This window comes from Nomascus leucogenys, chromosome 3, assembly GCF_006542625.1.
Source record: "Nomascus leucogenys isolate Asia chromosome 3, Asia_NLE_v1, whole genome shotgun sequence".
In the NCBI taxonomy this organism is placed as follows: Eukaryota; Metazoa; Chordata; class Mammalia; order Primates; family Hylobatidae; genus Nomascus; species Nomascus leucogenys.
The window spans coordinates 1,580,975-1,602,966 of NC_044383.1; the positions used below are offsets into that span (position 1 = coordinate 1,580,975).

At 52.7% G+C, this 21,992-nt stretch overlaps 1 protein-coding gene across 1 annotated transcript in view; it reads right to left on the minus strand.

The window, feature by feature from the left end:
* Positions 1 to 16,026, minus strand: part of JAKMIP3 (Janus kinase and microtubule interacting protein 3) — a 148,532-nt gene extending 132,506 nt beyond the window's left edge. Inside the window, exon 1 of the mRNA XM_030805146.1 lies at positions 15,792 to 16,026. The gene's annotated coding sequence lies outside the window, so the exon portion shown is untranslated. The remainder of the gene's footprint in view (positions 1 to 15,791) is intronic.
* Positions 16,027 to 21,992: the final 5,966 nt, after the last annotated feature.

Here is a 21,992-nt window from a genome sequence, read left to right on the forward strand (position 1 = left end):
CTGAAGATAATTCAGAACAAATTACCTGGAATTAAGCACAAAGAAATAAAGAGGCAGAATCCAGAGAAGAAGCTACAAGAGATAAAGGATAGAATGAGTAGGTCTCTCAGAAGGAGAAATGAAGGGGAAAACTTGGCAGATGCAAAAGTTGAAGATATAATGACAGAATTCTCCAGAATTGATGAAAGACAACAATCTGAAGATTCAAAATAAGTCAAAATCTAGATCTACATCAGAAAACTCAAGGAGGAGAAGGAGCAGGAAGGACAAAGACAAAGACAAAATAACAAAATGTGTCAAGGGAAAAGCTCAAGGTCAAATGAAGGACATTTAGACTAACAGCTGACTTCTTATGCGGACAATGGAAGCCACACAACAATGGAATCGTGCTTTTGTTGTGTTGTTGAGACAGGTTCTCACTCTGTCACCCAGGCTGGAGTGTAGTGGCACAATCTCAGCTCACTGCAGCCTCACCCTCCCAGGCTCAGGTGGTTCTCTGCCCCTCAGCCTCCTGAGTAGCTGGGACTACAGGCATGCACCACCATGCCTGGCTAATTGTGGTTTTATTTTTTGTAGAAACAAGGTCTCACTATGTTGCCCAGGCTGGTTTCAAACTTCTGGACTCAAATGATCCTCCTGCCTCTGCCTCCCAAAGTGCTGGGATTACAGGTGTGAGCCACCGCACCTGGCTGGGATAATGTTTTAAATATGCTTTTAGAAAAATAACTGCTGGCCAAGCATGGTGGCTCACACCTGTAATCCCAGCAATTTAGGAGGCTGAGGTGGGTGGATCACTTTGAACTCAAGAGTTTGAGACCAACCTGGGCAATGTGGCGAAATGCCATCTCTACAAAAAAATATAAAAATGAGCCGGGTGTGGTTGCTGATGCCTGTGGTCTCCTGCTACTCAGGAGGCTGAGGTGGGAGGATGGATGGCTTGAGCCCAGGAGGTCAAGGCTATGGTGGGCTGAGATGGTGCCATTGCACTCCAGCCTGAGCAACGGAGGGAGACCACGTCTCAAAAAGAAAAAAGAAAAAAAGTAAAAATAAAGTCCAAAGATAAACAACCTAATTTAAAAAACAGGCAAAAGAATCCAACAGGCACTTCACAAAAGTAGGTGTACAAATGTCCAACAGATGTAAAGAAGCCCCCAAAGTCATGAGCAGTCAGAGAAATGGTCATTAAACCCACAAAGACAGGCAGGTACCTACCCACCAGAACGGCTGGAATTAACAAGACCAACGTGCCAGATGTTAACAAGGATGCAGAACAACTTTCATCCAAAATGGTGCATGTGGTGTTTTGTTTTCCTTATAAATCAAAATGCACACCTACCTTACAACCCAGTGGTTCTACCCCTAGAAGGTTCTCCACAAGAAATGAAAAAATGTGCCTTGTACAAGAATGATCAGGTTGGAAGCTAATGTAGGCTGTTACAATAATCAACCCCCCCAAATCTCCTTCCTCAATTATGTAAAATAATTTTACAACCTCAAAAAACCCTTCCCCAAACTACACCCTTGGCATTGAGAGGTGACAGCGTGCTGGCAGTCCTCACAGCCCTCGCTTGCTCTCGGCGCCTCCTCTGCCTGGGCTCCCACTTTGGCGGCACTTGAGGAGCCCTTCAGCCCACCGCTACACTGTGGGAGCCCCTTTCTGGGCTGGCCAAGGTGGGAGCCGGCTCCCTCAGCTTGCAGGGAGGTGTGGAGGGAGAGGCGTGAGTGGGAACCAGGGCTGCGCGCGGCGCTTGCGGGCCAGCTGGAGTTCCGGGTGGGCGTGGGCTTGGCGGGCCCCTCACTCAGAGCAGCCGGCCGGCCCTGCCGGCCCTGGGCAATGAGGGGCTTAGCACCCAGGCCAGCGGCTGCAGAGGGTGTACTGGGTCCCCCAGCAGTGCCAGCCCACCGGCACTTTGCTTGATTTCTCACCAGGCCTTAGCTGCCTTCCCACGGGGCAGGGCTCCGGACCTGCAGCCTGCCATGCCTGAGCCTCCCACCCCCTCCATGGGCTCCTGTGCGGCCCGAGCCTCCCCGATGAGTGCCACCCCCTGCTCCACAGCACCCAGTCCCATCAACCCCCCAAGGGCTGAGGAGTGCGAGCACACGGAGTGGGACTGGCGGGCAGCTCCACCTGCAGCCCCGGTGCAGGATCCACTGGGTGAAGCCAGCTGGGCTCCTGAGTCTGGTGGAGATGTAGAGAACCTTTATGTCTAGCTCAGGGATTGTAAATACACCAATCAGCACCCTGTGTCTAGCTCAGGGCCTGTGAATGCACCAATCGACACTCTGTATCTAGCTACTCTGGTGGGGCCTTGGAAAACCTTTATGTCTAACTCAGGGATTGTAAATACACCAATTGGCACTCTGAATCTAGCTCAGGGTTTGTGAATGCACCAATTGACACTCTGTATCTAGCTGCTCTGGTGGGGCCTTGGAGAACCTTTGTGTCCATACTCTGTATCTAACTGATCTGATGGGGACGTGGAGAACATGTATGTCTAGCTCACGGATTGTAAACGCACCAATCAGCACCCTGTCAAAACAGACCACTCGGCTCTACCAATCAGCAGGACGTGGGTGGGGCCAGATAAGAGAATAAAAGCAGGCTGCCTGAGCCAGCAGTGGCAACCCGCTCGGGTCGCCTTCCACACTGTGGAAGCTTTGTTCTTTTGCTCTTTGCAATAAATCTTGCTACTGCTCACTCTTTGGGTCCACACTGCTTCTATGAGCTGTAACACTCACCGCGAAGGTCTGCAGCTTCACTCCTGAGCCAGTGAGACCACGAGCCCACCAGGAGGAACGAACAACTCCAGACACGCTGCCTTAAGAGCTGTAACACTCACTGTGAGGGTCCGTGGCTTCATTCTTGAAGTCAGTAAAACCAAGAACCCACCAATTCCGGACACAGCATGACTTGAAGATGAAGACGGGGAGTGCCAAAAACCGCTAAGTAACTGAGTAAAAAGAGAAAAAGTAACAAATCCAGGCCCCACATCCTCCCGCTCCCCACCCCACTACTTCCTGCCCTCTGGTGGCAAAGGCGACCAGCAGAAACCACAGGGACCCAGGCTGAGCGATGAAGGGTCCATGGGACACCACCACAAAGGAGAAAGCTGCTCTCCACGTGGGTGAGCCAGAGAGGTGCCTGGGCAGGACTTCAGTCACTGCAGGAAAGGAGCCTCAGAGAACCCAAGCATCCAGACCCTGTTAACAGGCAGCGTGAGGATGTGAGGGCCAGGAAATGAGCTGTGAGCTCTTCAGAGAGGCAAACCCAGCTCAGAGAGGTGAGAGTGATGGAAACAGACAGGCATGCGACTGAAAACATCAGTCCTCCAAACACAGAGCTTCCGGGGAGAAAAGGAGGCAAAAAGGAAGAGAGAAGTTCCCTTTGGCAATCAGGTAGAGGAAGGGAAAAGAAGAAAGAGAGAGAGAAAGAGATAAGGTCCCGAGAGACAAAATATGACCATGAACTTCAGAATATTCACAAACCTCCATCATCAAAACAAACAAAAAAAACCTCACTAAAATGTGTGGACATCGCCAGGCTGACAGAAAAGGGATTCATTAAGCTGGGAGCCTTGTAAAATATCCCAATATCAAAAATAGCCAAAACAAACGTCACAGACAACTATGGAAGAAAATCAGGAAAAAGAACTGATACCAATTCCCTCCCTGTTAAAAACCACCGTAGGGCTGGGCAGGGTGGCTCACTCCTGTAATCCCAGCACTTTGGGAGGCCGAGGCGGGCGGATCACGAGGTCAGGAGATCGAGACCATCCTGGCTAACACGGTGAAACCCCGTCTCTACTAATTTCACCCCGTCTCCACTAAAAAATACAAAAAAATTAGCCGGGCGTGGTAGCGGGTGCCTGTAGTCCCAGCTACTCGGGAGGCTGAGGCAGGAGAATGGCGTGAACCCGGGAGGCGGAGCACTCTAGTCTGGGCGAGAGAGCGAGACTCCATCTCAGGAAAAAAAAAAAAAAAAAAAAGAGTCAAGCCTGGAATTTCTGATGGTTCCAGAAAGTAAGGAAGTGCTTAACAAAACACACACACACACACACACACACACACACCCCGCAAAACCATGATGAGCTGGTCAACAGAACACAGCAGCCAGCCAGGAGCTCCTGAAGCTCAAAGCTGGAGTGATTTGTTTAACAAAACAAATATTGTCATTACCGGATTTTCACCCATGGAATAAGTATCCACGTGTCCCTGCTGACATAAACAGATAAATGCGGAGAAGGAACAGCCTTTCCTTACGGGAAATCACAGGGAGTGGAAAAGCACAACAGGCCAGTGCCTGGGAGCCCGAGAGCACCCGGTGCCAAGGCCAGGAGCAGAGACACAAGAACCAGGCCCTGCACAGTCTCAAAGCAGCACTCGGAGAGCCATTAACTACGGAGGAGAGCTCTGAACAGGGACTTCCCAAAAGGAAGCCCCTTGCCCGAGGAGAAACCAGCAGACACAACCTCAGCCCCGTGGTCCAGCAGCATCGCCCTCAACATCACACCTGCTGTGCTCCGTGCAGGGGATGCAACATCCATGCTCTTCCTACCAAAATGCACGACCTCGTTCCTGTCACGAGAGAACCCCAGCTAAACCCACACTGGGGACTTTTTATGAAATAACCGACGAGAAGTCTTCAGAAGGACCAAGGCCACACAATACAAGGAGAGACACAGGCGGCGCCACAGCCGGGGCAGCCCGAAGAGACACACACAGCTCAGTGCACCCCAGCTCCATGCACCGTCAGCTTGCAGGGGGTGGGGAACACACAGTTCTGTGCACCGAAAGCTCGTGGCGGGCTGGGGGGTTGGGGGGACACACAGCTCCGTACACCGCCAGCTTGCGGGGGGCCAGGCCGGAGGGTGGGGGACACGCAGCTCCGTACACCACCAGCTCCCGGGGGGCGGGGACCCTGGGTCAGGAGGAGGGTGGCCACCGGAACTTGTGGGATTGGGGACAGGTGTGTGGCTTGGGTGATGGTGTTGTACCAATGTTGGTGTCCTGGTTTTGGCAAATGCACTGTGGCTGTACGAGATGCTGGCTGGGAAAGAAAAAGAACTTTTATCTGAAGTATGCAGGTCCTTTTAACGATCAGGCCCAGAGCCACATTAAAATGAGGCAGCAGTCATGCCCTACTCCCCCACTCTGAGCTATGCATTCCTGTCTGAAACTGCTATTGCCACAGTAACTATCAATTAACCCAGTAATGCTGCACCAGGCACTATAACCCATGGCCTGTAGCTTAGCTGTGGATAGCCAGTGCCAATCAATGTTATCTCTGCAAACCAAGGAGAATTTCTGACAAACAACTTTATATCAGTCCACTCCCCACGCCGCCTTTTTACCTTTAAAAACCTGCTTGTGGCTGGGTGCAGTGGCTTATGGCTGTAACTCCAGCACTTCAGGGGGATTGCTGGAGGCCAGGAGTTCAAGACTAGCCTGGGCAACATAGTGAGACCCTGTCTCCACACACAAAAAAATGTTTTTAAATAGCTGGGTGTGGTGGCACCTGTAGTCCCAGTGACTCAGGAGGGCTGGGGCAGGACAATTGCTTGAGCCCAGGAGTACAAGGTTGCAATGAGCTCTGATTATGCCTCCGCACTCCAGCCTGGACAACAGAGCAAGACCCCAACTAAAAAAAAGTCCAGTTGTAACTGCTGCTAATCGCAGTGTGTATTAAGAGCAACTTTAATCAGTGTTCCCGAGCGGCAAGTTCCTCAAGCTTGGCCCAAATAACTCCCTACTTGGGTTAATTTTGCCTCAGCTTCTTCCTCTTAGGTTGAAAAAACCTTAGGAGAACCTGGGTGAGGAGTATACAGAACTCTGTTCTGTTTTTGCAACTTTTTTTGTAAATCTAAAATTATTTTAAAACTTAAAAAAAAATGTTCATGACAGCTTGGTTTAAAAGAGCCTAAACTAGGAGAATGGATAAATAAGCCGTGGTGGATGCGCACAGTGGAACAGCACGAGGCGGTGAGGAGGGGCGAGCTGGACACACACAAATGGAAGACCCAAGACACGATGCTGAGAACAGAAAGCCAGGCGCAAAGTGGACGCCCTGGACGGTTTTTTTTTTTTCTTCTTTTTGAGACGGAATCTTGCTCTGTCACCCAGGCTGGAGTGCAGTGGCACGATCTCAGCTCACTGCAAGCTCCGCCTCCCAGGTTCACGCCATTCTCCTGCCTCAGCCTCCCCAGCAGCTGGGACTACAGGCGCCTGCCACCACGCCCGGCTAATTTTTTTGTATTTTTAGTAGAGACGGGGTTTCACCGTGTTAGCCAGGATGGCCTTGATCTCCTGACCTCGTGATCTGCCCGCCTCGGCCTCCCAGAGTGCTGAGATTACAGGCATGAGCCACCGCGCCCAGCCCCTCGACAGTTTTATTTAGGTGAAGTCAGAGAGTGGCTGAATGCATCTGTGGTGGGAGCCTGGTGGCTGGGGGTGTCAGGAACCTTCTAGGCTGATGGCTATGTTCTGTAATATCTGCCAGGTGTGGGTTACACAGGTGTGTGAATTTATCAAAACTCACTCAAGATCCATGCATTTCATTGTGTATAAATTTTACCTTAAACTGAATGTAAAGAGTGTGTGTGTGTGTGTATTTTTTTTAAGACAAGATCTTGCTCTGTCACTCAGACTGGAGTGCAGTGATGCAATCTCAGCTTACTGCAACCTCTACCTCCCTGGCTCAAGTGATCCTCCCACCTCAGCCTCCTGAGTAGTTGGGACTGCAGGCATGTGCCACCACGCCCAGCTAATTTTTTTTCCAGATGTTTTGTAAAGATGGGGTCTTACTATATTGCCCAAGCTTGTCTGGAACTCCTGAGCTCAAGAGATGTTCCTGCCTCGGTTTCCCAAAGTGGTGGGATTATAGGCATGAGCCAGCGTGTGCAGCTAAAGTATATTTTTGAAAAAAAGAATTATAAACACATATCATACTTTTGTATTCACTTCCAAGTGAACTGCAGACCTCAGTACACTTCCCTCTCGACACCTCAGCTCACACTCCGGGCTCTCCTTGAGGGCAGGAAGACACAAGGGCCTCAGCACAGCCACATGTGCCCTTCACTAATTAGGGAAGCTCTCTCTCCTGAGCACCCACCTGTGCCAGGTGCGGGTGGAGGGTGGTGCGGTGCTAAGTCAGCCTCAGACCTTCTCCTAGAGGAGCTTAAAATCTGCCGGGGAGACAGAGACACGCCCAAAAACACATCAAGAAGAAGGGAGAAGCCAACATCCAGGCAGCCAACAAGCATGAAACAGGCTCAGAATCCCTGCTCACTGGGGAAACGCAGACCCAGCTGCAGCGAGCCACCTGCTCGGATGGCCGGGATCAAAACAGAACAGAATGGAAAGGGAGTGTTGTGAAGATGTGGGGAAACTGGAACACTTGTGCACGGCTGGTGGGAACCTAAACCGAGGCAGGCACTGTGGAAAACAAGATGAAAGAATTGAAAGCAGAATCTCCGACGGGCATTTGCACATCCCTGTTCATAGCAGCATGATTGCAAGAGCAAAACATGGAACAACCCAGTGTCCATCCGCGGATGATGAGTCAGCAAAATGCACATCCCTTCCATGGAGTAGGATTCAGCCTTTAAGGAAGGAAAAACCCTGACACGCATGCAACACGGGTGAAGCACACCAGTCACACGCGCACACACACAAATACCATGATTCTACTCAGCTGAGGCCCCTAAAGGAGTCAAAGACCAGTGGGGGTGCCAGGGGCTGAGTGTGGGGTACAGTTTCCACTTGGGAAGATGAAATAGTTGTAGAGGTGTTTGCACAGCGCTGTGATTGTACCTACTCTCACTGAGCTGCACACCTAAAAATGGTTCAGATGGTGACTTGTGTATTATGTGTATTTCGCCACAATTTAAAACAAAACCTCCATCCTCTGAGTGCAGCATGTGGTGGTGTCCTGCTGCCCTGAGGAAGAGCCTGCACCCGCACCCCAGCCTGCTGTAGTCCCAGGTGCACCCCAGCTCCCTTGGGTCACACTGGCTTCTCCCACTCCTCCTGCACCCTCCTCTGCACCGGCCACGACTGTTTTCCCAGGCAGCCTTCTCTGATCTTCCCTACTAGACTGGTGAGCTCCCATCACAAGCTCTTGCAGAACTGTGACAACTCGTTGGTGGCAGTGGTCACTACTAAGATGACCTGTTTGCATGACGGCTGAAGTTGTGTCTCAGCCACTGGCCACTTCCAGCAGGCAGGGACTGTGTCTGTGTCGACTACTCGCCCCAGGGAGGTCCACGATGCCTGGACGAGGAGAGGCGTCTAGGAAATGTTTGCTAAGGGCACTGAAGCAGGAGCTGTAGCGAGTCACCTGGAAGGGCGGCCCTAAGGGCAGCTGAGGGCCCAGAGAAGCCCCCCCACCCCGGGCATCGGGCTGGTCCCAGGGGAGCAGCATCAAGGCTGCAGCCTCTGTGTCCCCAGGTGGGCCACAAGCGCCACTGCACACACGGTATCTGAACTGCCCAAGAGCCTACTGAACCCCGAGGTCTGTGCACTTCCCGCCCTCTTTGGATGGATTTTGGGACCATGCTGGGATCAAATGCAGGCCCGGCAGGATAAGAGGAAAGATCTTGAATCTCATTGCTCAAAAAGCAAAAAACTCAACTTGAGTTTAATTCCTGGCTTATTTCCAATACCTTATCCTCCTCCTGGGATTTTAATTCAAATGTTAAGGAAAACAACCCAGGAGATCATTAACACCGATGCCTGAAGCCCAGGGCGGGGCAGAGAATTCCCCCTCCCCGCAGGGTCCAGCTGGTGAAGAGCCAGGGCTGGAAAGGGCCCCGCTCCCCCCAGCCCTCCGCGTCATTCTGTGTCCAGGTGGAAAACATTTCCCTCGGGCTTGCCTGTGTCCACGGGCTCCTGGCCCTCCAGACTGGTAAAGCCCGGGCACCTGTGGGATTCTCATCAGAGAAATGCTTTGCTGGAATCCTGACTAGGACTGAAAAACATTTAAAAACTAAAACAGGAAAGAAGTGCTTTGGGGGCAACAGCATCTAACCCCGTTTCCCCCTGGATTCTCTCTGCTGCACCAGACTCCAACCTAGAAAAGCCCAGGTTAGAAACCATGTGTGGATAAAAGGTACAGTGCAGATTTGTATAACACACACACACACACACACACACACCGGAAAGGGCCAGGTGCAGTGGCTCATGCCTGTAATCCCAGCACTTAGGGAGGCTGAGGTGGGAGGATCACTTGAGCCTGGGAGGTCAAGGCTGCAGATAGCCCACATCACGCCGCTGTACTCCAGCCTGGGTGACAGAGTGAGACTCAAAAAGAAGAAAATTAAAAAGTAAAATGCAAACGGCCTATGACATTGACCAGCAGAGGGAACAAAACACAGCCACATTAAGAAATAAACTATTACGAAGCTTCCCATCCAGGAAAAGCCTTTTGTGTTTTTGAGAGAGGATCTTGCTCTGTCACCCAGGCTGGAGTGCAGTGGTGTGATCTCAGCTCACTGCAACCTGTCTCCTGGGCTCAAGTAGTCCTCCCACCACAATCTCCCAAGTAGCTGGAACCTCAGGAACGTGCCACCGTAACTCGCTAATTTTTGTATTTTTTTTTTTTTTGGAGACATGGGGTCTTGCCATGATGCCCAGGCTGGTCTGGAACTCTTGGATTCAAGCAATCCACCCAACCTTGGGCTCCCAAAGGAAAAGCCTTTTATAGGACCAGCCAAGTAAAGCTGATACAAAACAGCTCTTCAAGCACCTGGTTTTCTTAACTATTTCTAATACCCTAATGATCCAGGGTGAGTTACGATGGCGGAGAGCTCTAAAACCAGAGGAAAGGGACAGACGGGCTCTCCACAGCTGCTCCAGGATGCCGTGGCCTGGCTGTCAGAGGACACGGGCTCCAGCCCTCTCCCCACGCAGTCCCTGGTTCCTGAGCCTGCACTCATCCCTGCAGCCAGGATGGGGAGGGAGGAACTCCGGGTGATCCAGGATGGCCTCACCATGAAGAGGAGTGAAGAGGAAAAGAGAAACACAGCAGGCGCCATGGCTCACACCTGGAATCCCAACACTTTGGGAGATCGAGGCGGGCAGATCACTTGAGCCCAGGAGTTCAAGACCAGCATGGACAACAGGGAGACCCGTCTCTACAAAAATACAAAAATTAGCCAGGCGTGGTGGTGCAAGCCTATAGTCCCAGCTACTCAGGAGGTTAAAGTGTGAGGATCACTTGAGCCCAGTAGGTGGAGACTGCAGTGAGCCATGATCACACCACTGCACTCCAGCCTGGGTGACAAAGACCCTGTGAAAGGAGAAGGAGGAAAGAGGGAGGGAGGGAGGGAAAGAAGGAAGGAAGGAAGGAGCGAGCAAGCGAACTAGCGGGGCATGGTAGCTCACACCTATAATCCCAGCACTCTGGGAGGCTGAGGCTGGCAGATCACTTGAGGTTAGGATTCAAGACTAGCCTGGCCAATGTGGTGAAACCCTGACTCTACTAAAAATACAAAAATTAACCAGGTGTGGTGGCTCATGCCTGTAATCCCAGCTACTTGGGAGGCTGAGGCACAAGAATCACTTGAACCTGGGAGGTGGAGGGTGCAGTAACCCGACATGGCACCACTGTACTCCAGCCTGGGCAACGACAGCAAAACTTTTTCTCAAAAAAAAAAAAAAGAGAGAAAAAAAAGAAAAGAAAGAAAAAAGGATAGAAAGAAGAAAAGAAACACAGACAGCCATGGAAGAGGCCTCAGAGGGTGGGGATCCCAAGCAGAGCAGGTGTCTGCTGGCGCAGGCTAGCCACACGACAGTTCAGGCCAGCTATAACGGCTAATGAAATTCTCTCAGCAGCTCACATGCCCACCCAGCCTGGGCCGTGGGGGCAGCGTGCTATGTTTCCAGCTCTCCTGACCGTGGCGCTCAATGATGCCACCGGCCGCGGGAACGGAGCGGGGGTGTCGGCCTTGCTGGCCCAGCCCCAGCCAAGTCTCCCATACTCCCAACACCAGAAGATGCACCTCCTGGGGCCTGGGGCCACCCGGCAGAGGGGCCACACTGGCTCCCGGTGTACACCACTGTGCCCATCTGGGGCAGCAGCTCCCAGAACACAGCCCGTGCTGCTGGGATCCTGCGCACAGCCGCCCTCATCCTCTCACCTCCTCACAGGGTTCGCTGCCCTGGCTGTTCCCACTGGCACCTACCACCCACTCCAGCCCACCCGGACCCAGCCAGCTCTCCACTCCCTGAAACACATGCACTCCAGTTTGTCTGATCCACAGGAAAGCTTTAAAATAAACAGGTGATGAATGTTTATAGAAAATGTGGTGCCAATTAGCGGGGCGTGGTAGCACACACTTGTAGTCCCAGCTACTTGGGAGGCTGAGGCATGAGAGTCGCTTGAGCCCAGGAGGCAGAGGTTGCAGTGAGCTGAGATCACACCACTGTACTCCATCCAGCCTGGGTGACAGCGAGGCTCTGTCTCAAAAATAAAGAAAATGTGGTGTGCACATCTGACGAATACCGCTCGGCCGTGAGACACAGGTGCTTCTGCCATTTGCAGCCTGGATGGACCTTGAGGACGCCGTGCTAAGTGAAATAACCAGGCACAGAAAAACGAGTACTGCACGATTCCACTTCTATGAGGTGTCGAAAATAGTCAAATCACAACAATAAAGACCGGAAGGGGGGCTTCCAGGGCTAGGAAGTGGGAGCTCTTAACAGAGAAAAGTTTCCTTTAATGTTAAGTGAGAGGAATAACCTCCAGAAATCTGCTATTCTGTGCTGAACCTGTACCAACCACCAAGGGTCACTGACACTTTAAGTGTCGTACACTTAAAATTTAAGAGGATTTGTCTCATGTTAAGTGTTATCTACCATGCTTAAAAAAAAATGAAAACGAAAAAAAGCACATCGGGAATGGTTCACAATTGTAAATGATTAAAATCAACCCAAAATATAAGGAACTGATTAAACAATTGAATAGTAAAAAAAATGCTCATGAATATGACATTTTTAAAAAGCAGGATATAAAATGATTATAGCATGATCCAAACTGTGTGTGTGGCTGGGGGAGTCTGCAAACCCATCAGTGGTCAGGAGGTCAGCAGGCAGCCAGCAGATGTATAGATACGGAACGAGGGGACGGCCCTGTCTCGGTCAGCTCATCCCCATCACAATATGCCACAGACCAGGCAGCCTAAACAAGGCATTTCTCGCAGTTCTGGAGCTGGAAGTCTGAGGCCAAGGGGCCGGCCGGTTTGGCTCCTGGTGAGGGTCCTTCCTGGCTTACAGAGCTGCCTCTGTGCCCTGTGGAGAGAGCCCGATCCTGTGTCTTCTTGTAAGGGTACACGTCCCATCCCGGGGGCCCACCCTATAACCTCGTCTCACCCTGTCACCTCCCAAAGGGGCCACCCCACCATACCATCACACTGGGGGTCAGAGCGCAACCTGTGAACCTGGGGGACGCAATTTGGTCCACAGCAGCACCTAATGACTTACAGAAGTCACCTGGGCAGGTATTAGTTCTGAGTACTGATTGTCTTCATCCCAGCCTTCCGAAATTTTAGAATTTTTATCAACAAAACAAAGCAGCATGAGCTGGTGAAGGAACCCAGGTGCTTAGTGTGATGGCAGAGACTTGGGGAGCAGTGAGACCTCCACACACAGCGTGACTTGCACAGAGGTGCCCCAGCACGTGGGGCGTGGAGGTGGAAGCATCCCAGAGAGGCTGTAAGAGCCAAGTCGATGCAGCGGCTGGAGGCCGAGGGAGGAGGCCAGAAATGACGCTTCCCCCATCTTCAAGACCTTTGCCGGATGCCGCTGTAGGGAATGGGGGGCCAGCCAGATTTTCAGACCTCACTGGCCTGACAGCCCAGCGCTGTGGAGGGAGTGGGGGTGGCCTCAAACCAAGGGTCACCTCTCTGGAGTGCACAGATGTGCTGCTGTGCTAAGAGACCTCTGCCGGGGAAGCCAGTGAGCCACAGGCAGGTGACATGCAGCAGGAAGTCCTGGCAGGTGTGGAAGGCCAGGCCTCACAGCCGTGCGGGGACCATGGGGTCCAGGGGCCATGGGAGAAAGGGTCTAGCCCTTGGCCTTACTGGGAAACGGTGGGTGGCCTGACTGAGACTGTTCTGCTTGGGGGTTGCAGGTATGGGGGTGGTGTCAAAACCCGAGGGGGCAAGGCAGGGCAGACAGGGCCCTGGTGTGGGATCCGGGCCCAAGCTGAGGTGACTAAGTTCCTGAATCACAACTAAGAGACACAGGTCCTGGCTGGGCACAGTGGCTCATGCCCATAATCCCAGCAGTCTGGGAGACCAAGGCAGGAGGATCACTTGAGATCAGGAGTTCAAGACCAGCCTGGGAAATATAGCAAGATCTTGTCTCTATAAAAAAATTTTTTAATATTTTTAAAAATGAGACATAGGTTCAAATGCTGATTTTGCAACTCCAAGCTCCTTAGTTCTGGTGATTTTAGGCGATGTCTGTACTTCCTCCCTTGCTGAACTGCATGCTCCTTGATGTGGCCTGAGCCTGCTTCCCCGTGTGGCCTCACGGGCGGCGCCTCTGGGTGAAGGGTGTAGCCTCCACCTGCCTCTGCAGCCCTTCCCAGCCCATCCCAGGCTTCTCCTGCGCTCCTGCAGCCCAGCTCTTGTACCCTAACAGGGGGACACCCACACCCCGTAACACGGGTAAAGAAATGGAACAGAGCCTGCCATACATGCAGCAAGTACGTTTATGATGGTTTTTTTTTTTTTTTTTTTTTTTTTTGAGACAGTCTCATTCTGTTGCCCAGGCTGGAGTGCAGTGGTGCGATCTCAGCTCATTGCAACCTCTTGCCTCCTGGGTTCAAGCGATTCTCCTGCCTCACCATCCCAAGGACCTGGGATTACAGGCACACCATGCCCAGCTAATTTTTGTATTTTTCCTAGAGACAGGGTTTCACTATGTTGGCCAAGCTGGTCTAGACCTCCTGACCTCAGGTGATCCACCCACCTGGGCCTCCCAAAGTGCTGGGATTCCAGGTGTGAGCCACGACGCCTGGCCATGGTTGACTATTTTGATCATCGCTATTTCCTTTGTCATCTTTTTTAAAAAATTAGTTTATTATTATGCCATTTTCCACAAACTCCTAGATCTTGCAAAAGTCTCACGGATACATACTTGTGGGACCAACCCCAGAGCCTGGAACCTGCTGACCATGAGCTGCCTGCTGTGGAGGTTGTGCCCTGCACATGGGCCCCCTCAGGGCACCTGAAGTGTGAGAAACGCTGACTGCAGGGCGTGCTGGTGACAGCTTCTTTTGGGGCATCTGAACTGAACCACCACCCGTCCTCTTCATCTTTCCCTTGCGAAATCTGGATTTCAGTGGCTATCATTGGAAATTGACAATAAAAGCCAGAATCATGTCTGGGCAGATATTTTCAATATAAATAATGTCCTAAAACAGGAAGCTTGTCCATGGACAGGTCAATTTGCTTGAAAAATCCTACTTAAACTATATCCTCAATGAATTCCAAACTATAACTTGTTACAGAAGTTCTTCTTGCCAGGCATATTCTTTGTAGTAGAACGCTGACAAGGCCAGATAAGGAGTGAGATCCCCGGCTTCCTCCAGATTTGTGGCAGAGGCTGCAACCCACTCGTGGCCAATTGGTACAGCTGTTCTCTACAGCCCCAGAGCAGTCTTGGGCCAGTCCCCAGGGGCAGGGGTAGGGGGAAGCCTGCGCTGCCGCCCAGGCAACTGAAGCCCAAACCAGATATGCGCTTGGCCAGGCTCTTCCTCCTGAAAGGGCTGCAGGGTGACTGCTCGCCTTCGCTGAGCCTCCTGGAGACACTCCGCCCTCCCCACTGCAGTTTACTAAGGGGTCAGCAGAGCAGCCCGACTTGCCCTTTACTTGGAGAGAATCCTGCCTCAGCTGCCAAAGCCAGCACTGATTCACTACCAAATCCAGCAGGGGTCTTTTGACCCCTGCGTGTAATCCTCAGCCCCTGCAGACACACGGCGTGGCACTTTCTCCTCCTGCCACCCACCCGCAGGTGGAGGGAGGCTTCCCCCACACCTAAGAGCTCCCTGGCTCCCTCCATGACAACGGATTTCCTACCGTTCTGCAAGCGAATCCCAGGTCTGCGCGTCACCACCCCATTTCTTACATTTGCAGACAGCTTGCCTGGGAGAGCCTCCTGTGCATTCCAGCACCTCACCAAGAAAACAGCCAGCCAGACCTCAGACGGGGGCAGGAGGGAGCCGCTCCAACTCCCAGCGGCTTTCCACGAGAGGCAAGGTCGCGGGTACACGCAGACGATATTTTCTAGGAAAACTGTCCAGGCCGGCGCCTCCCCCCGACCTCCACCAAAGCCTTTATTCTCTGGCTTCCCGTATCATCAGCATCCCACGGCCACGCTGGCCATCCCTGAAACGGGGGCTGTGAAATTTAAAAACCAGACACCGAGATAAAAACAATCGCACGGCGCCCCTTTCCGCAGGAGACACAGTCGGAGACACGGAGATGCGGGTCCCCAGCCCCGGCCCAGCACCTGCGCGGGCCCCACCCAGCGGCCGCGTCACGCCAGCGCCGAGGCCTGTGCAGGGCAGGGGGTGCAGTGGAGAGGACCCGCCCACGGGGGGCCGCCGGGAGAGGCAAGGAGCACCCCGCCCCAGACAAGGGCGTCTCTGCCGCGGGACCCCCTCCCCTCGGGACGTCACCCCCGACCCGCCCCACGGCCGCCAGGGCGCCCGCGTCCCGGACGCACCGTGCCAGACGCAGCGCAGAGACCCGGCCCCGGGTCCCGGTCCCACCCCGGCCGCTGCTCACCGAGGCTCCCCGCGAGCGACTCTGGGCGGCGTCCGACGGCCCCGATCGGCCATGGCAGAGGCGGCGGGCGGGGGCGCGCGTCACCGTCACCGCGGGCAGGAGCCCCGAACCCGGCCCGCCCCGCCGCCCCCACTCCCGGGCGGTCCCCGCGGCCGCGCTCCTTGCTCGGCGACGGCCCCCGCCGCGATCCTCCCCCACGCAGTCCCGGTCTCCGCGGAGCCGCTGTGCAAGCTCCTGAAACAGGGCGCGGCCTGGCTGAAAATAGCCCGGGGGCCGCGGGGCGCGTGTGGGGAGCCGGGGCCCGGCCCGGCTCGGGTGACGGGCACCGGGCGCCGCGGGCTTAGAGGGACTCACCCGCCGCTCAGGCCGATCCCAGCGCCATGCGCAGCACGGGGGAGCTGCACGCGTGCGGCCTCACCCTTAACTCTTGGCGTCCCATCCCCGAACGCTGCCTCCCCTGGCCTGTTGCGAGAGAAATGGTTTTTGGAGTCTGGCATTGAGCAAATGAAGCAGCTGCTGCGGATTGAGAGCCACAATCTCAGCGCTGCGCCGGGGCCTGGGATCGCAGCTCACCACGGCCGCGTGCTCCGGGCTGGGACTTCAGGGTAAAGCGGGAGGAAGGTCCGCACCCACTTGTTGGTGTTCAGCCCACATATAATCTCCATCCACGCCACCACGGCCACACTGATGGGCGCTTTGTGAAAGGCTGGGAAAGAGCAGCAGAGCTGGCGACCTCTGCAGAGCTGGGAATCCCCTGAACCACGCCCCCCACCCCCATCATCCCCACCCCCACCCCACCGAGCTTGCAGGTGCAGGAGCAGCCCTGGGGAGCACGCACGTGGAGCACAAGAGCCCCCTCACCTCCAGCCCCCTCCACACGGTCTGTCGGTCCACATACCTCCTCAACCCCAATCCTCCAAACCTGTGCCTTCTAAGCCCCTGATCAACTGTCCCTCCAGGTAAAGGAGAGGATAATCAGGTGAGGCTTGAAGTTTGGCCAGCTGCATGAAATTCCTTTCCACCCCGTCCATCAGGGCCAGCTGGAGCAGGGCTGTGATGCTGAGCCCGGGCCCGCCGCACCAGCCTCGTACACGGAACCATCTGTACACCAGGCTCCATTGTTCATTCCTCAACTTGTTTTAGGGAACTCCCCATAAAACCAAAAATGCAAGTGGAGGAACAAGGATTGCAGAGGGAGTGGGTGCCTTTGGAGGACGAGCCTCCTGCTCGTGTGGTGTCTCAGGGTGACTCGGATACGCTTGAGGACAGCCTCGTGTCAGTCTGTTGGGGCTGTCATAATGGAAGTGTATTTCTCAGGGCTCTAGAGGCTGGAAGTCCGAGATCAAGGTGCTGATGGGGTTGGTTTCTGCTGAGGCCTCTCTCCTTGCCTCGCAGAGAGCCGCCTTCTCTGCAGGTCCTCACGTGGTCTCTCCTGTGTGTGCTCATGTCTGGTGTCACCCCTTTTCTTATGGACACCAGTCCCATTGGGTCAGGACCCACCCTGATGACCTCACCTAACCTTGATGGTTACCTCACTTCCTTAAAGGTCCTGTCTCCAAACGGGCACTAGGCCTTCAAAATATGAATTTTGGGGAAACTTTGTTCAGTCCATAACAAACCCCACATGTACTGCCTCCACGTTTATGATAGTTTTGCTGGACAGGCCCATCGCTATGGCTTGGTGGGTCAGATAACACCAGGTACTGATTGACAGCTTATGTTGCATGATCTTTTAGTGAACTGTAGTGAAATACAGTCTACTCAACCCATGAGCAAGCCAGCAGCTGTTTCTCAAAAGGGAATGGTGACCTGTTGATGAGGCGATCACTCAACAATACTCATCAATAACCATGATTGCGGTTGTCCTGTCAAGGTTTGCCACAGGCTCCACACAACATTCTTTTAAGAGATGGGGTCTTACTATGTTGCCCAGGCTGGCCTTGAACTCCCTGCACTCAAGTGATCAACCTGCTGCAGCCTCCCCAAGTGCTGGGACTACAGGGGTGAGCCACCATGTGCCTGGCCCTCCATATGACATTCTCACACTCCTCAGACACTCAGATTGCCATGGGTTCACCACATCACAGGGCCAAGTGGAAGGAAGGCTCATCTGGCAGCCTAATCAGCAGGCCAGCATTTTCTCTTGCTCTGAACCTCACTCGAAGTCACTTGTTAAATAGGAAAGCACATCCAAATTTTGTATATATGGCCTCTGTATTAGTCTGTTCCCACACTGCAATAAAGAAATACCCAAGACTGGGTAATTTATAAAGAAAGGAGGTTCAATGACTCACAGTTCCACATGGCTGGGGAGGCCTCAGGAAACTTACCATCACAGTGGAAGGGGAAGCAGGTGCGTCTCACATGGTGGCAGGTGAGAGAGATGGGAGAACAAAGCGGGAAGAGCCCCTTATAAAACCAGCAAGTCTCGTGAGAATTCACTCACTATCACGAGAACAGCATGGGGGAAAGCACCCCCGTGATCCAGTCACCTCCCACCCGGTCCTTCCCTCAGCACCTGGGGATTGCAATGCAAGATGAGATTTGGGTGGGGACACAAAGCCTAACCACATCAGCCTCCAATATTCAAAGAGGCTTTAATGGTGACACGTACAGGTTATGGCAGACTGCCTCTCCCTCACTTTGGCGGACTTTCTGACATGTTCCCGTCCTCTGAACCCCAGAAACGATGCTGAGGGGAGACTTGAACTTTCATGGCTATCTTCTCCCCTCACCTGGCACCCATGAGCCTTTAGCCAGGTGTCCAGGGTACTTGCTACTTCCTGTTCATCAGGTCCTGTGGATGTGATGCTTGCAACACAGCTAATCAGCATCATTTGGTGGTGATGACAAAGGCCCCCCTGGACTAAACTGTGGCACAGAACAGACTTGGTTACTGTTGAATCAAGACTGTGAAGGTGTACTGATGTCCCCACAGAGTGAAAGTGAACTCTTCCTGGTATTCTGTGATTGCTGGTACAGAGAAAATAAAATGCATCTGCCAGTTCTATAGCCACATAGTAGATGACGGGAAGTGAACTGATTTGCCCCATCTGCAGTAGCCATTCAATTGAGATCACAACTTGACAAAGCTTAGGCTAACTCACAGTCCTGCCCCATCGTCCATCTGTTTCCACACAGGCCAGAAAGTGAATTAAAGAAATCATCACCCCCAAATGTTTCGAGGTTTTGATGTGGCACTAATCGATGTGATTCTCCCCAGGTAGGCAACAGTGCTTTGGGGTTACTGTTGTGGTGTCAGGGAGGGGTCCCACAGGACCCCAGGGACTTTCCACCTTATGGCCATCTTTCCAGAATCAGGGAGCAGATCTGGGAATCCCATCCGTCACTGAATATTTCTGTCTATTCTGACTCTATTCTCAAAAGCAAGGGAACAACCACAGGCTAGAGTCACGGACTGGGCCCCCTGGGAGTGGGACTCACAGCAAAACTTGTGTTCATTCTGCTCGTTATAGACCCTCACTCTTGGCGGACATGGTGACTCACACCTGTAATCCCAGCACTATGGGAGGCAGAGGTGGGCAGATCACCTGAGGTCAGGAGTTTGAGACCAGCCTGGGCAACATGGCAGAACCCTGTCTCTACTAAAAATACAAAACTTAGCCAGGCATGGTGGCACGTGCCTGTAGTCCCAGCTACTTGGTGGATTGAGGCAGTAGAATCGCTTGGGAGGCGGAGGTTGCAGTGAGCTGAGATCGCGCCACTACACTCCAGCCTGGGCAACAGAGCAAGACCCTGTCTCAAATAAACAAATAAGTAAATAAACCCTCACTCTGCCCAGCAGGTCACTGAGTTCTGTTTCCTGGGGATCGGTGTTGGTTCCGAGTTAGTGTCCAGTCATCTCCCACAGCTCTGAATATGCCCCTTTCCCCAGTGCCTGGTCTAGGGAACCTGGCTGCAGTTTCTTTAGGAAAAGCTGGAGGAACTTTCTAAAAACATGTTTCTGATGCTAGCATAGGATCCTTCCCCAGGGACATCAAACCTTTCCCTTACTGAAGGGACTGTGGGTCTGTGAACGGATTCAGGTCCTTGCACGGACTGAGGAACTGTAACTTCTACACAGTGACTGAAGACTCTGGCTCTGTTTGCTTAACTTAGAGTTTGTTATTTCAATCAAATGTGTCAAATAGGCCAGGTACGGTGGCTCACGCCTGTAATCCCAGCACTTTGGGAGGCCAAGGCGGGTGGATCACCTGAGGTCAGAAGTTCGAGACCAGCCTGGCCAACATGGCGAAACCCTGTCTCTACTAAAAATACAAAAATTAGTGGGGCGTGGTGGTGCGCGTCTGTAATCCCAGCTGCTTGGGAGGCTGAGGAAGGAGAATCACTTGAACCCGGGAGGTAGAGGTTGCAGTGAGCCGAGATCATGCCACTGCACTCCAGCCTGCGCGATGGGAGCGAGACTCTATCTCAAAAAAAAAAAATAAAAGTGTCAAATAGACCCCTAGGGGGCTTCCCATCTATTTCACTCTTGGCAACTGCGTGGCAATTTACTACCACAAAACACTCCTGTGGGTCAAGCCGTTCTGATCACCACCCAATTCTTCTGACAATTAAGGTAACTTCACCTGTGTTGCTTTGGCAGTTAAGAGCTGTTACCTGACCTCTGCCTCCACAGGTCCAACTCTCCATCGAAATCAGGAAGCCCATTTGCAGCAACCCCTCTACCTTGGCCTCCAGAGACAGCCACTGAGGTGCCATCCAGGGATTGAGGCACCTGCCTCACCAATGGGTGTCTTATTGTCCTGGGGAGGGGAGTGCCTCTGTGCCCTCCAGGGGGAAGTGGGGCTGGCAAGAAATGAATCCACCCCCTTAGCCAGGCACAGTAGTGGTACACACCCATAATCCCAACACTTTGGGAGGCCAAGGCAGGAGGACTGCTTGAGCCCAGGAGGTCAAGTCTACAGTGAGCTATGATCATTCCGCTGAACTCCAGCCTGGGTTTCAGAGCAAATCCCCATCATTATTAAAAAAAAAGAAGAAAAAATTCAGCCAGGCACAGTGGCTCATGCCTGTAATCCCAGCACTTTGGGAGGCTGAGGCAGGCGGATCACCTGAGGTCAGGAGTTCAAGACCAGCCTGGCCAACACGGCAAAACCCTGTCTCTACTAAAAATACAAAAATTGTCTGGGCATGGTGGTGGGCACCTGTAATCCCAGCTACTAGGGAGGCTGCGGCAGGGGAATTGCTTGAACCCAGGAGGCGGAAGTTGCAGTGAGCCGAGATCGTACCACTTCATTCCAGCCTCGGTGATAGAGCGAAATTCCATCTCAAAAAAAAAAAAAAAAAAAAATCCACTTCAATGCACCTGCGTCCCTAAGCTTTCAGAGCCTTTCTTGTACATAAAGGAATTGCTTGCCTCTCAAATGCTTTCCACTTAAGTTACCACTGAGGTCAGACCTCACTGAAACAAATGCCCAGTTGAAACTGCTCCCATTGCTGGAGTTTGTACGTTGAGCGCAGAATCTCTGCCTACTCACAAGTGAGCAAACCCGTGTCAAGAAAAATGTGCCCCAAATAACAGCACAAGAAAGAGGAAACAGCACTGAGTGAGAGTCGGCTGAGAAACAGGAGCAGCAGGATACATAAGTGGCCTCAAAGTGCCTCTTCCCAAGGTGCTTACTGACAGCAAATGGGGATACGGTATATTTACAGTGGGGAAACCTGGCAGGCACCAGTTTAACCGAGAAATTAACATTAACAACATCTGTAAGAGGGCAAATAACTATGAGCCTCAAAAGAGAACTGAGACACAATTTCATTTCTGAGGTATTTTTGCCCAAATTCATACCACGAGCAAACATCTGAATTGAGGGACATTGCTGCAAAATAACTGTTGCCCAGCGCTCAGAAAAGTATCAAGATGCTGAAAAACAGGCTGAGGAGCTGCTCTGAATGAAAGGAAACTAAGGAGACACCACAAAAAGGCCAACTCGCCATCCAGGAGTTTGTTTTCCTATAAAAACATTAGTAGAATGTGGGAAAATCTGTTTGGTTTTCGGTTTGGGGTTTTTTTTGAGACAGCATCTCGCTCTGTCCCCCAGGCTGAAGTGCAGTGGCACGATCACAGCTCACTGCAGCCTCAATCTCCTGAGTTCAAGTGATCCTCCCACCTCAGCCTCCCGAGTAGCTGGGACTACAGGTGTGCACCACCATGTCCAGCTAATTTTTAAATTTTTT